Source organism: Lissotriton vulgaris, chromosome 6 (assembly GCF_964263255.1).
Source record: "Lissotriton vulgaris chromosome 6, aLisVul1.2, whole genome shotgun sequence".
NCBI lineage: Eukaryota > Metazoa > Chordata > Amphibia > Caudata > Salamandridae > Lissotriton > Lissotriton vulgaris.
The window spans coordinates 301,949,315-301,962,237 of record NC_141694.1 but is presented as its reverse complement, the minus strand read 5'-3'; positions in this window follow the sequence as shown (position 1 = coordinate 301,962,237).

The following is a 12,923-nucleotide window of genomic DNA, read 5'->3' as shown; positions in this document are numbered from 1 at the left end:
GGCTACGTGCTCCTCAGAACCAGGTGACAACAGACTGATGCCACACTGGCTCCAGTATCTCTGAGAGTCTCTACCCTTCTTCCATTGATGGTCACCCACACGCTGTATTTTTTGTGTTAGCAGGCACCTGGTTTCCCAGGACCATCTCACTGTCCCTTAGTGAGATGAGGGTAATTTCTGTGGAATCCCCACCTTCCTGTGGGTACCCCTTCTCCCAAGTGGTACACTAGCCAACACTTTGGACTGGTCACCGGTGGGGACTGTACCCTCTTGGGACACTTGAGGTCCCCTATAAGTGACCAACCTGCTCAGAGACATATCACTTGCGGAGGCCAGTCTCTGCAGGCTTTCCTGAAGAAACCCCTTATTTCTTTTCTCTTGGGAGATGGGAACCTTTACCCAGGGCATTAGTTTGGGGAGAACTCCTGTACATTACCCTTGTCCCCCACTATTCTGCTGGGGACCTTGCCCACCATTGGCAGAGACACCCCCATACACCTTCTTGTGGAACCTAGTACTCACCCAGTTATCCCCCTACGTAGCAAGCTTGCTGGGGTCAGTCAGCTTACTATCTGTCAAGTGCTGGCAAACAATCAAATTGTAGAGCCCCTGAAAATCTGTCACATTCATGCCCTTCACTCAACTATCTGTTGAAAGAATCCACACATTTCAACAAGTGTTGGCATCAGATTTCCTACTAGTTCTAAACTGATCTCTGTGCCTGTCAGGAGTGAGACCATGCCCGGTGAGAAGGACTTCCTTCATGTCAGCATAGGTGAGGTAATGTTCCTTACCCACAGCCACTAAAGTCCCTCCCTCTTCTGGGAAAAGAGGCCACCTTCATGCTCCCCGAATATTTTCAGGGACCCCATTCATGTGTATAGATAGCTTATAACCCTGTAACCACCTTTGTATGTCATCACCCTTTTTGAATTCCTTGTCTACCTTTTTGGGGATGTGTACAATTCTATCTGAGTGCACTGAGGAATTGCTGGCACCATCTGTGCTGGACCTACTTCCCTGACATAGCTCCTTTACTCTAAGCTCATGTTCTAACATCATTATCTTCTGTCCACTGCCAATTTAAGCCTCTCCAGCTCCTTTGCATCTCTCCTGGCTTTCCGTCTGTCCTCCAGTTCCTCTAGGGACAAAACACTGCTGCCTGACCAAAAGGGTGCCCACTCCTAAAAGAACAAAAAACCTAGGAATCGACTCCTCTGCCTCCATAACAAGCCCTCCAGATTGCTCGCTAGCATGTCTTCCTGCTACCAAGGCCCTCAGCACATTTGTAGCTCCTCTTTTCTGGTGAGACTTCTGATTTGAACTTAAAGGTTTTTACAAATAGCCTTCAACTCCTTGATGTAGGTTTGCAACCTTTTCTCCTCAAAGACTGCTTCCAGAGATGCAACTGATGATGCTACTGACTCAGGCATGATGCAATAAAAATTTCAAGTTTCCAACAAATGGCAAGATCTAAAATATACCAAAAAAGAAACCGTATGTGGTACTTAATGGTCTGCGATATGGTAGTAGTGTACACCAATCACTGTAGGTCAAGTACAAACGCAAGTCCAATACTCACCGCTGATAACCAATGTTAGAAATGGGGGTCTAGGGCTGGCAATGGTTTGCACCTTTGTTCAAATAGGGGCCCTTCCTCCCAATTAGGATAAGGGGGATATACTATTGAAATAACCCCTGCTCACCCCCTTGTTAGCTTGGCATGAGTAGTCAGGCTTATCTCAGGGGCAGTGTGTAAATCATTTGCAGATAACAAACAGTAATATAGTGAAAACACTACAAAAGGACAACCCACCAGTTTTAGAAATGTTACCTATATTTATCTGTGAAAAAAGACCACAACGATAAAAGACCAACATACAGAAATCAAAAATAGGCACTTTGCAGTAATACCTTAAAAATGCAGTTCCTTGCAGTCGGTAGCTCCATACGGTGCTACTGCAGTGCTGAAAAGGGTAAACAACCAAAATATAGGATCCAAAATATAGAATGGACAGAATATCGACTCCAAAATATAGATATGACAGAATATTGAATTACTAAAATATAGGTAGTCAGGATATCGAATTTGAGGTAGGAAATATCGATTTCCATAATATTGAATTTAAAATATCAATTTCCATAATATCTCATTTTTTTAGTGTTCGGTATTGTAGTATATGTGTTAAAATCATGAATTAATTTTATAATGTATGTTAAATTTTTTAAAGTAATGAATGTTATGTAATTTAATTTTTGAGTAATTTAATTCCATAGCGGGTTGTGGGTTTATAGGGGAATAGGGTAAGAAGTAATTAATTTGTAGTAAATTAAATATTAATTTTTTATTCATATGTATTTATAATTAATTAATTGATAATTCATTAATATTTGGTAATTCATTTTTATTATTTGGTAATTAATTATCATTAATTGTTAATTAATTTTTATTAATTGAATAATTGATAATTATTTTAATTGTATTATTTATTATTTGGAGTGGGTTGTGGGTTTATAGGGGAATAGGGTGGGAAGTAATTTCATTGTAATAAAGTTAATATTTATTTTTATTTATTTGTATTGATAATTAATTGTTTGATAATTGATTATTAATTATTAATTAATTTTTATTAATCAGTAATTAATTTTTATTAATTGGTAATTAATGTGTATTAATTGATAATTATGTTAATTGTATTATTTATTATTTGGAGTGGGTTGTGGGTTTATAGGTGAATAGGGTGGGAAGAAATGTAATTGTAATAAAGTATATATTTATTTTTCTTCATGTGTATTGATAATTAATCAATAATTAATTATTAATTGGTAATTCATTTTTAATAATTGGTAATTCATTTTTTCAATTGGCAATTCATTTTTATGAATTGGTAATTATTGTTAATTCATTTTTTATTGTTATTGATAGTTAATTTAATTTAATTTAATATTAAATCATTACTTTTCCTACTGTTGCACTCTCTGGAGTGGGAATAGTAATTTTTACCCCTACGCTATCCAACGTTTACCCTACTGTTGCACTCTCTGGAATGGGAATAGTAATTTTTACCCTCCCGCTATCCAACGCTTTCCCTACTGTTGCACTCTCTGGAGTGGGAATAGTAATTCTACTGTTGCTCTCTCTGGAGTGGAAATAGTAATTTTTACCCCTACACTATCCAACACTTTCCCTACTGTTGCACTCACTGGAGTGGGAATAGTAGTTTTTACCCCTACGCTATCCAATGCTTTCCCTACTGTTGCACTCACTGGAGTGAGAATAGTAATTTTTACCCTCCTGCTATCCAATGGTTTCCCTACTGTTGCACTCTCTGGAGTGGGAATAGTAATTTTTACCCCACCGCTATCCAACGCTTTCCCTACTGTTGCACTCTTTGGAGTGGGAATAGTAATTTTTACCCCTACGCTATCCAATGTTTTTCCTACTGTTGCACTCACTGGAGTGGGAATAGTCATTTTTACCCCTACGCTGTCCTACGGTTCCCCTACAGTTGCACTCACTTGAGTAGAAATAGTAATTTTTACCCCTATGCTATCCAACGCTTTCCCTACTGTTGGACTCTCTGGAGTGGGAATAGTAATTTTTACCCCCCGCTTTCCAACTATTTCCCTACTGTTGCACTCTTTGGAGTGAGAATAGTAATTTTTTCCCCTACCCTATCCAAAGCTTTCCCTACTATTGCACTCACTGGAGTGGGAATAGTAATTTCTACCCTCTCACTAGCCAACAAATTCTCTTTTTTTTACATTACATTTAATATTTTTACATTTTAATCTTTTTTACATTATTTTAAGTATGTTTTATTTAATTGTTTTTAATATTTAATTCATTTGATATAATTTTTAATACATTTAAAAAATTCCATATTTTAGTATATTTTAACATTCTATATTTTTGATTACATATTTTAGTACTTACCTGTTTGTAGATAGGTATTCTATATTCTGTGCTTCGATATTTTGGAGTCGATATTTTGGGCATTCTATATTATGTCCCGCGATATTAAGTCACTGAACCGTCGAAAACAACAGATTCCAACAGTTCTGGCAGACAACATCGGTGCGGACTGGCGTTTGTGTCAGCAGACTTGTAAACAGTACCTTTGGCTCCGGCCGACCGTATAGGTGCGAGACAATCGTGGCCACTGTCCCAGTTGTGATGTGAAGTTCGGGCGCAGGCAGCGTTTTGGTGATGGGTGTCCCGCACTGTCAGTGAGACCAGGGCTGTGGTGCAGAATGAGGTGGTGCTCATGACTGTGCTGACAGGTCACGGTGCACGCAAGCATTGCAGGTTGCTGAGAGCTGGCGTCGGTCCACTCAGACTGTGGTGTGGGACAGGGTGGTGCGTCATATGACTTATTAGCGGTGCCCCAAAACCATGGTGTGGTCACAGGTGTCGTAGTCAGTGGGCAGTGATGTTGTTGGTGAGATCAGGACTGCAGAGTGAAGGGAGGCAGTATGGAGTGAGGTGCCCACAGGTCCCAGTGCAAGTAGTGGCTCAGTGGAAGTAGCAGTTGTAGTCATTGATGAAGCCATGGTTGAGGTGCAAATTGCGGTGGTGCCCTCTGCGGTGCCTTCAGGACACGAAGCCCGCAGGACTGTCGGCGAAGGTGTCAGCTACTTACCCCTATGTTGCAACTGAAATCGCGATTCTAGAGGCTGTACCCTGATGTTGGTAAAGTCTTTGCTGTTCCTGAGACTTCTTGAACAGGAAGCAAGCTCTTTTTCAAGCCCTTAGAGATACTCAGCAACAAGTAAGGAAAGTTCAGTCCAGTCCTTTCTCTGCCCGTGGCAGAAGCAGCAACTGCAGGCCAAACAGCAAAGGGGCAGTACTCCGTCAGGCAGTTCTTCCAGATCTCCTTCTTGGCATTTTCCTTGATCCAAGTGAGTTCTAAAGTTCTGGGGTGTGGGCCCAAATATCATTTCTCTTTGCTCTCTTGGGCAGAGAGTGCCTGTATATAGTCCAAACCAGTTTAGACCTCTCTGGCCCAGCTTTCCAGCAGGAGGTGGAGGCAGCATTGTCCAAGGCCAACCAGGCCCATTCAGGCATAAGGAAATCTCTTCCCACTACTCTAAATGCAACCCAGCTCTATTCAGCCCAACCCTAACTCATCCAGGAAAGGCAGGACATACCTCAACCCCCCAGGTGCTGTCTGAAGAGAATGCACTTCCTTGGCCCCTGTCATTTCAATGCCAGATAGTCAATCCACAAACCAGCAGAGGCACACAGGATGGCTAAGCAAGAAATGCCTACTTTCTAAAAGTGGTATTTTCAAACACAGAACATAAAAAGCATTTGCAATGCAATAGGTCTCGCATTTACACAAGTTTAAGCTATTGGCATTGTAAATAACAATGCCTTTTATTTATGTTTTAAAAATCAAAACATCAATGAAAGGCATTGTCATTTACAATACCAGTAGCCCAAACTTGCGTAAATGCGAGAATTATTGCATTGCAAATGCTTGTTTTAATGCACTTCGATCGCTGCGCATAGTACTTTTAATTGGAAATGAGACCGTAATTATGCTTTTAGGAAGTGAAAACACTAGTTCTGGGTTATAGTGCACTAAATATCACATACCTTACTGTCTAACACTCGAAGTAAAGGGGCCAGTAGCCATGGAAGGATACAAATGATGACATGGCATATTAAGCAGCATTTGATTTACAGTCTCCGGCACTCTCAGTGCACTTTTCTAGGGACTTACCAGTAAATCAAATATGCCAGTCATGGAAGCGCCAATCCATTATACAGTTTACAATAGGAGCACTTGCACTTTAACACTAAACAGCAGTGAGAAAGTGCGCAGAGACACTAAACCAGCAGAAACAGAGTCAAAACCAGGAGGCCAGAAAGCAAAAAAGACAGGGGAAACACACCTAAAGATGCTAGGTCTAACAGGGGTGCAATTGAAAGCTGAAAGTTATATGAGCCATTCATCTATGAGGGTAGAGTGATTGTAGGGTGTGATCAAGATATATTCCGTTTTGAGTGTGTTGAGCATAAGATAGTTGCAGGTTAACCATTGTTGGGTTTTTCGCAGGTTGAGGAGTAGAGTATTAACATCCTCAGGTGATTACATTTTCAGGTATAATTGTGTATCATCAGCATACATGTGGTAATGAATATCTAAGTGCTTTAGAATTTTGGATGAGGGGTTCCATGAACAGATTGAATAGGGTACATGAGAGCATGGATCCATGCAGAACTCCAACGAAGCTCAGAGTAATGTCTGAGAGGGTTTGATTGACTTTTATTTTTTGGGTTCTGTTATGTAGGAATGACGGAAACTATTTTGAGATGGGACCAGATAGCCCCATCGTTTACTCCAGATGGTCAATCATGCTGTCATGTTTGACCGAGTCGAATACAGAGGAACTATCAGTAGTATAAGCAGGCACGATTCTGTCAGATCAAGCAATCTCAGCGCCTCATCTGCAATGTGGTTTAGAGCTGATTCAATGCTATGTACCATTCTGAAGCCAGATTGGCAGTGGTTCAGGAGATGTAACTTTTCGATGTGGTCAGAGAGTTGCAGATGTACACATTTGTCTATGACCTTTGCTAGTGTTGGGAGGTTAGTAATAGGAAGAAGATTTGGGTTTTGTAGGATAGGTGTGACCTGTCCTATCTTTAGACAATCTGGAATCAGGCCCAAAGAGAGGGATGTATTAACTATCCTAGTCCAGAGCGGGAGAATGGAGGATTCAAGCTCTTTGATGTGTTTGGTGGGCAGAGGATCATGGAAATGGTTGGAGGGTTTTAGTGAAAATAATATCTTGAGTATGCTGGCTTCATCTGGAATTTTGAAGGCAATGCAAGTCGCATTGCTTTTCATAGTGTTGCTGCGGAAGACTTGCCAATTTTTATTACTCCAAAACACGTCAATTCATCATCACTAACTGGGCCCCAAAAACACTTACACTTTATTCACCATCTTAATTATCAAACCTTAGTCCTCCAATGGATCTTTTTGTTGAGCTACTAGGACTTGGATATTTGAGAATGTGAGGCAATTTCCTTGTGAGGACCTAGAATAAAGAAATACCAAATGCATGTGTATTTCATCGATGTTCTCAGAGACATCAAAACCTCCTATATTGGGACAAGAATGTTATGGCCCAAGGAAATGACACACATACGAGAATAATTAATCATGGAAAACATTTATCTAAAGCCTCAATTTGAATGCAATAGTACATGAAATCGTATTTGATATCAGACTTAATAGCAGTTAATTAGTGCAAATAACCACACATTGCAAAGCAGATTCAATAATGAATATTTGCTAGTTGCCTAGAGAGAGAAATAGAGGGAGAAATAATAAAAATTTGAGATTTAGTTGTCATATTATACAAACCAAATATGGTTGAGATATAATCCATCTTCTATAAAGATCTGGCCGGATCAGAACTGCAGCACAGCATACCACAGAAGTAGTCAGTTAACCCTTTAGCCAAAAGGGTATTTCCTGCTCATTTTTACCTGCCGGCAAAGTGCAGGTTCAGGACAGTCAGAAAAGTTCAGTTCAAAGGTTTTGGCATTGAGGGGAATCAAAGTTCAGTCCAACAGCATGCCAGGCAGGGAAATGGAAAAAATGACTGCCAGCCCGTCTCCTCCTCGAAGGGGCAAGTATACTTCCCAAAAGTTAATGGTTTACACCCACAAATGATCCGTTTAATCAGCCCATATGATATCCATTGGTTGCTCATGAGCTATTCATGCTGTTATCAATACCTCACTAAGAAATCTGGAAGCATTAAGTAATCCTTTTGCAAATTCATTAATATCCAAATTGTATTACAGTGCCATTTTTTCCACGGAAGTAAGAAAACTCCCTTTCTTCACCGTCTACTGTTCCCAGGCGCTTTCCCTGGGTTTGAAATCATATTGATACATTTCTGTCAAGAGTGTTGCTGAATCAAACGTGAAACTATGGTAGTTGAATACAGAAAGGAAACTTCACAGAAAGCTCTCACAGTGTGTAAAGTGACTACTTCAGCTTGATTCTGCCTTTCAAGCAAGAGAAAAAAAGCATCTGAGGCCTACATGCAATTTCACTGAATCATTACCACATTATGAATATTGTAAATCACCCATTTAATATTTGTATTCCGACTTCTCCTGATTAATTCTATGGCTATTCTTCTCAAGCAGTTAGATGTTAATATTAGGCACTACTGATACATTTTATAACATCTTTTGCATGTCCCTCATTTTCTAAAACAAATATAGCGTGTCACTCCGAAATAAAAGTTTTATCACATAACATTAGAGAAAGCTGCACTTTTTTAATACTATTGATTATTACTGTATTAAGTATTTTAATCATTTCAGGAACTTTACTATGTAACATCATTTCAATTTTGAACATATTAGACAGAATCATCAACACAATTTCTATGTTAATTATGGTTTGTTTCTTAAAACACGTGTTTACATGCATAGTAAATATCATTGTTTCTTTTCTCTCTCTCCTTACATTTTGTCGTTTTCATGTTTCAAACACTTCTGCATACTTTTATGATGCAGTATGACAGCTCACCTTTTTTCAGCTAAACCGGTTTACATGTTTTCATCAAGAAATAATTATCGTACTCTCTTTTGAAAGGGAGAATCTATAGAGGCAACGTCTTTTAACGCTGGATTGGACGGTTCCCACCAGATGTTGTACAGGGAGGAGACTGAGTTGAAAATGGTTTAGAAGGCTTAATTCACCATAGAGCTAAAGGGGTTCAGTATGGGCCAGGTCAAGCCCCAACTCACTGAATACTACACAATATAATTGACCTGGTCCTCGTTTATGGAGCAGATAACTTATGACCACTTCTGTGTGTGTATTCACTATTTTTTTATGTAATACACTGGCACTTGTCGAAGTCCAAGGTTTGTCAAAGTTTCTCCCTGCTCTCTCATGCGTCGTGTCCTCTATCTGTACTCATCTCAGTGTGTGGTGTACCATAAATCATTCTACACCATTGTGAAAAGAATCAACATATGTACACGGATGTAACCCCATGGGAGTCCACTGATAGGTTCTCACCACTGGACTCTGGTTCTCATCATTAGCACTTCCATAGCAGCCAAAAATATGTGAAGACAAAAAACAATTTTTATAAATCTAAGCAGTGTGCAAGTGTTGTGAGCAAATACTATCCTTAATCAGTGAGTTGTGATCAGCTGGATGAAATAAGCTATAGGACGCCTCTCCCTATTGCTTAATTCATGACCCCTAACAAAGTGAAAACCTACTGCTATTAGGACCACCTTGTTATGTTAAAAATGAGCAAAACCATCACTAGCTACCACTCTTTATTCTCTGACGTGGGTTTGCTCATTTAAAAGACACTCAGTTGCCTTCTAATTTTAGAGGGCCAACATGTTTCATTGCCTGTTATGATTTGTGGCAGTTTTTTCAGGGCAGGGTCAGTTCTTACCTTTCTGCTTTAGTTCAGCGGTTAATGAGTACCTAGAGGACACAGTATTTAAAAAAACACACAAACAACAAATAGTCAGTACAACCCGGGAGACTAGCTCCCCGTCACAAATGTTGGTTCACACGCATAACCACTGTTTCATTTACCGCTATCATGCTCTATTTGGGCATACCGGTGACCCTTTGTTCATGATCTGTGTCGCGGTTTTCAATCCCCAACTACCTTCGGTTAATCTGTGGAGATAACATTTCTGTGGTTAAAATCCGTTCTCACAGTGTTTATTAGATGAATCTCTATCATGGCATTCTGTCCGTGCCCCCCACTGTAAATATATTCATGTATGCCGCTCCACTTTTGTTTGGCAGCTATGGTAGTTATTTGCGAGTGACCAATAAAGTTTTTTGAAGGTGGACAATAACTTTTTTTCTCCTGTTTCTGCCCACTATTTCTTCATGTGCCCAAGTTTGTAAAAAACAATGGTAGTCAGCCTGCAGTCATGGTTTAGCGAGTAGACTTACTGCGGGCTAGAAAATGTAAATAAACCCAAGCGGTACACCCCGGCATCATGTCTCAGCGGTTCCGCTCGGCCACCCATCCATTAATGCCTGTCAGTTATTCTCAAGCTATTTCAAAACTACAGGATCCCTCCCCACAACTCCTTACCGGGTAGGTGGTCGGACGGCGTGTTTCCTCATCCGTTGCGGACGTGTTGTGAAAGTGGCCATTAAGAGGGTGGCGGGGACGCTGACTAGCGTCATCCGCCCCTCGTTACGCCGGATGTTACGTTCACCTGTCATCCAATATCACTTCGTCGAGCCTGGTGAAGTGAATATGGGCGCCATCTTGGCGTGCCTAAACGTTGTATATTCACCCCATTGTATTGTACTTTTGTGGCTTCTAAAGATCATCTCTGTTTTAATTAATGAAATGCATTCAAATCCCACCTTCCTTACTGTTAATGTAGTCATTAATGCAACGTGTATTGTTTCATAATTATCCTTGTCTTTTATTTATTTACATCTGAGTAGCCCGCGTCCAAATCTTAGACTGTTAAAACCCACATCAATGGTTCGCCTGGTATCCTCAGTGTATATATAGTGCTATGGCTCCACTCTTATGTGTGTGTCCAAATGCTATTGAAATGGACATGCATACCAGATATACATGCTCACTGTGCTATGTTCTCCTAACATAACCACCCTTACCCCATTAGATTAGAGTACCAGTGGTGTGTTAAAGTGCCCAGCCACCATCCGTACTGACACCAAGGAATTAACCCTAACTGACATATCCTGGGACTTATTACGGAACTAGCTAGTATTGTGTGCCGACCTTGTTCCACTCAATGACATTGTTAAGTCCATGCTGGTCTACTCCTTCCTGGTAAATCCAACGCGCTTCTTTTTGCACCAGTCCCAGTTCCATGTTGAATTTGTCACCTCCCACTTTCTCCAGTACCACCCATTTCATACTCCTGTAGGGATGATCTTTTTCAATGTAATGCTGTGGGAGGTGGCAAATTCAACATGGCAGGTGCAAGATTTTGACGCAATGGTGTCCTAAACGTGATTAAGTGAAATTTCATAGATTTCACTACGTCACTTCTACGACCCTTCCTTGCGTCAATACACAGGGGTTTACAAAGTGATGCATCTACCTAGATGTAAATATGGCGCAACAAGGCGCATTCTCTACCCCACTGGTGCGCACCAGCGTAATAAATGAGGCCCCTGGTTTCTAACTGCCACTCCACTTTTCAATGTTGCACTCTCCTCAGTGCCTGAGAATTTGTGTCTGCACCAGGGGTAGTTTTTGTTTTTTCTTTAATATGGTGCATGCTGAAGTTTGAGCTGGAGTCACCAGTGCAACGCAAACAGGCACTGTGCATCTTCTTAATGTAGTATGGCCCAAGGTATTACTGGTTCTTATGTTCTTCATCAAAATCACTGTGGCATCATCCACCAGGCCTACTTTTCGTGCAGCACTCCTTTCACCCCATCCTTCATTGCATCTTTACACTTGGCGACACTGTACTCTAATTTTCGAAAGCACATTACCACTAGCTGCATGAGACTTCAGTGTTTCAATGCTGCAATACAACACACATCAGCCCTCACTAAAGAGAAGTGGCCTCTGTACTAGTAAGCTATGTCACCCTTATAGTCATGTTTGTGCTACTTGTTCATCAGCATCACTCTTGCAATAAAGTTAGGGTGTGCCCTAATGTTTAGCACCTTTGTGCTTAATGAAGATGCTACTCTTTTCCGCCACAGTTCCTGTGCTACAAATGTAATGCTTGTTCTGTAATGCTCAGGTGCTGCACCCTATCCAGAATCCATTTCCATCTTCGAGTTGAAGGTTGGGGTTGCTGCCTTCCCTTGCATTGTGATTTATGTGGTGTATGATCCTAAAATACCTTTATCACAATACAGGTGGTGCTCCCTTATCCCCATCAACCAGTGACGTATCGTGCTAGGAGTTTGAGGTCATGTGGCATCAATTGTGAGCATCTCCTGCAGCCCGAGTCTATAAGCACTTGTATATCTCACACCTGTGCACACCTTTTTATTAATAACCTCAGTATGAAAGGCGTGATGCGCATGTCCCAAGCAAGTAAGTAAAAGCTCATTCATGTTGATTGTCTTGTGGACCTACTCCGTTAACTGCATTACCAAAATATTCAGTGCTAATGTACTAGAATTTGCAAACTAATTCTCAACACAGTCGCAATTTGCCTCTCATAAGCACCTCGTCTTAATTTAGTGTTCGTGGCTTGTCTGCCAAGAGCAGCTCTTCACATGGCAGTGTGGGTGGAGATACATAGTTATAAACTGTGTGGTTTTTGTGGATCCGGGTAGCACAAAAGCTGGTAAGACAGTATTTATATAGATTTTTACTACTGGTGCAGTGCCACAGGTGGAGAGGGCTGACCTGGGCCCTGTCTGGACCATACATATAGGGTCACATTAATCAAAGTTTTGTGTCACCCTTCCAAAATGTCAGATAATACAATGCCGATGCCAAACCTAGATGAGATTTACCAAGACAAGCAAAACCATCTTGTGTGGCCCTGCATGACAAATGTGGAATAACGTAACACAGCGCAAGCCGCTGCCTTGATTTACTCAACATGGTGGGGGCGTTACATTGGTCGAGCATGGCTGTTCTTGCATAGCCACTTATGTATTCTGAGGCATTCTGAGATTTGCCAACACTGGTAGAACTGGAAATACAGTAGAATTTTAAGCTTTCCCAACTAGAGGTGCTACGAAGTGGAATATATTTATTTTTCCTTGTTATTTCCTCCTTTCAAGTGTGATTCATTCTGAGCACACTTAGAGAGAGAGATAAGCCTTCAAGTATTGTTTTTGTGCATTAAGGTGTTAGTTTCCGCACAAAACAATGCTGCCTATATTGAAGGCACCCTTGCTCCATGCACGATGGTGCCTGCGTTGATGCTAGGC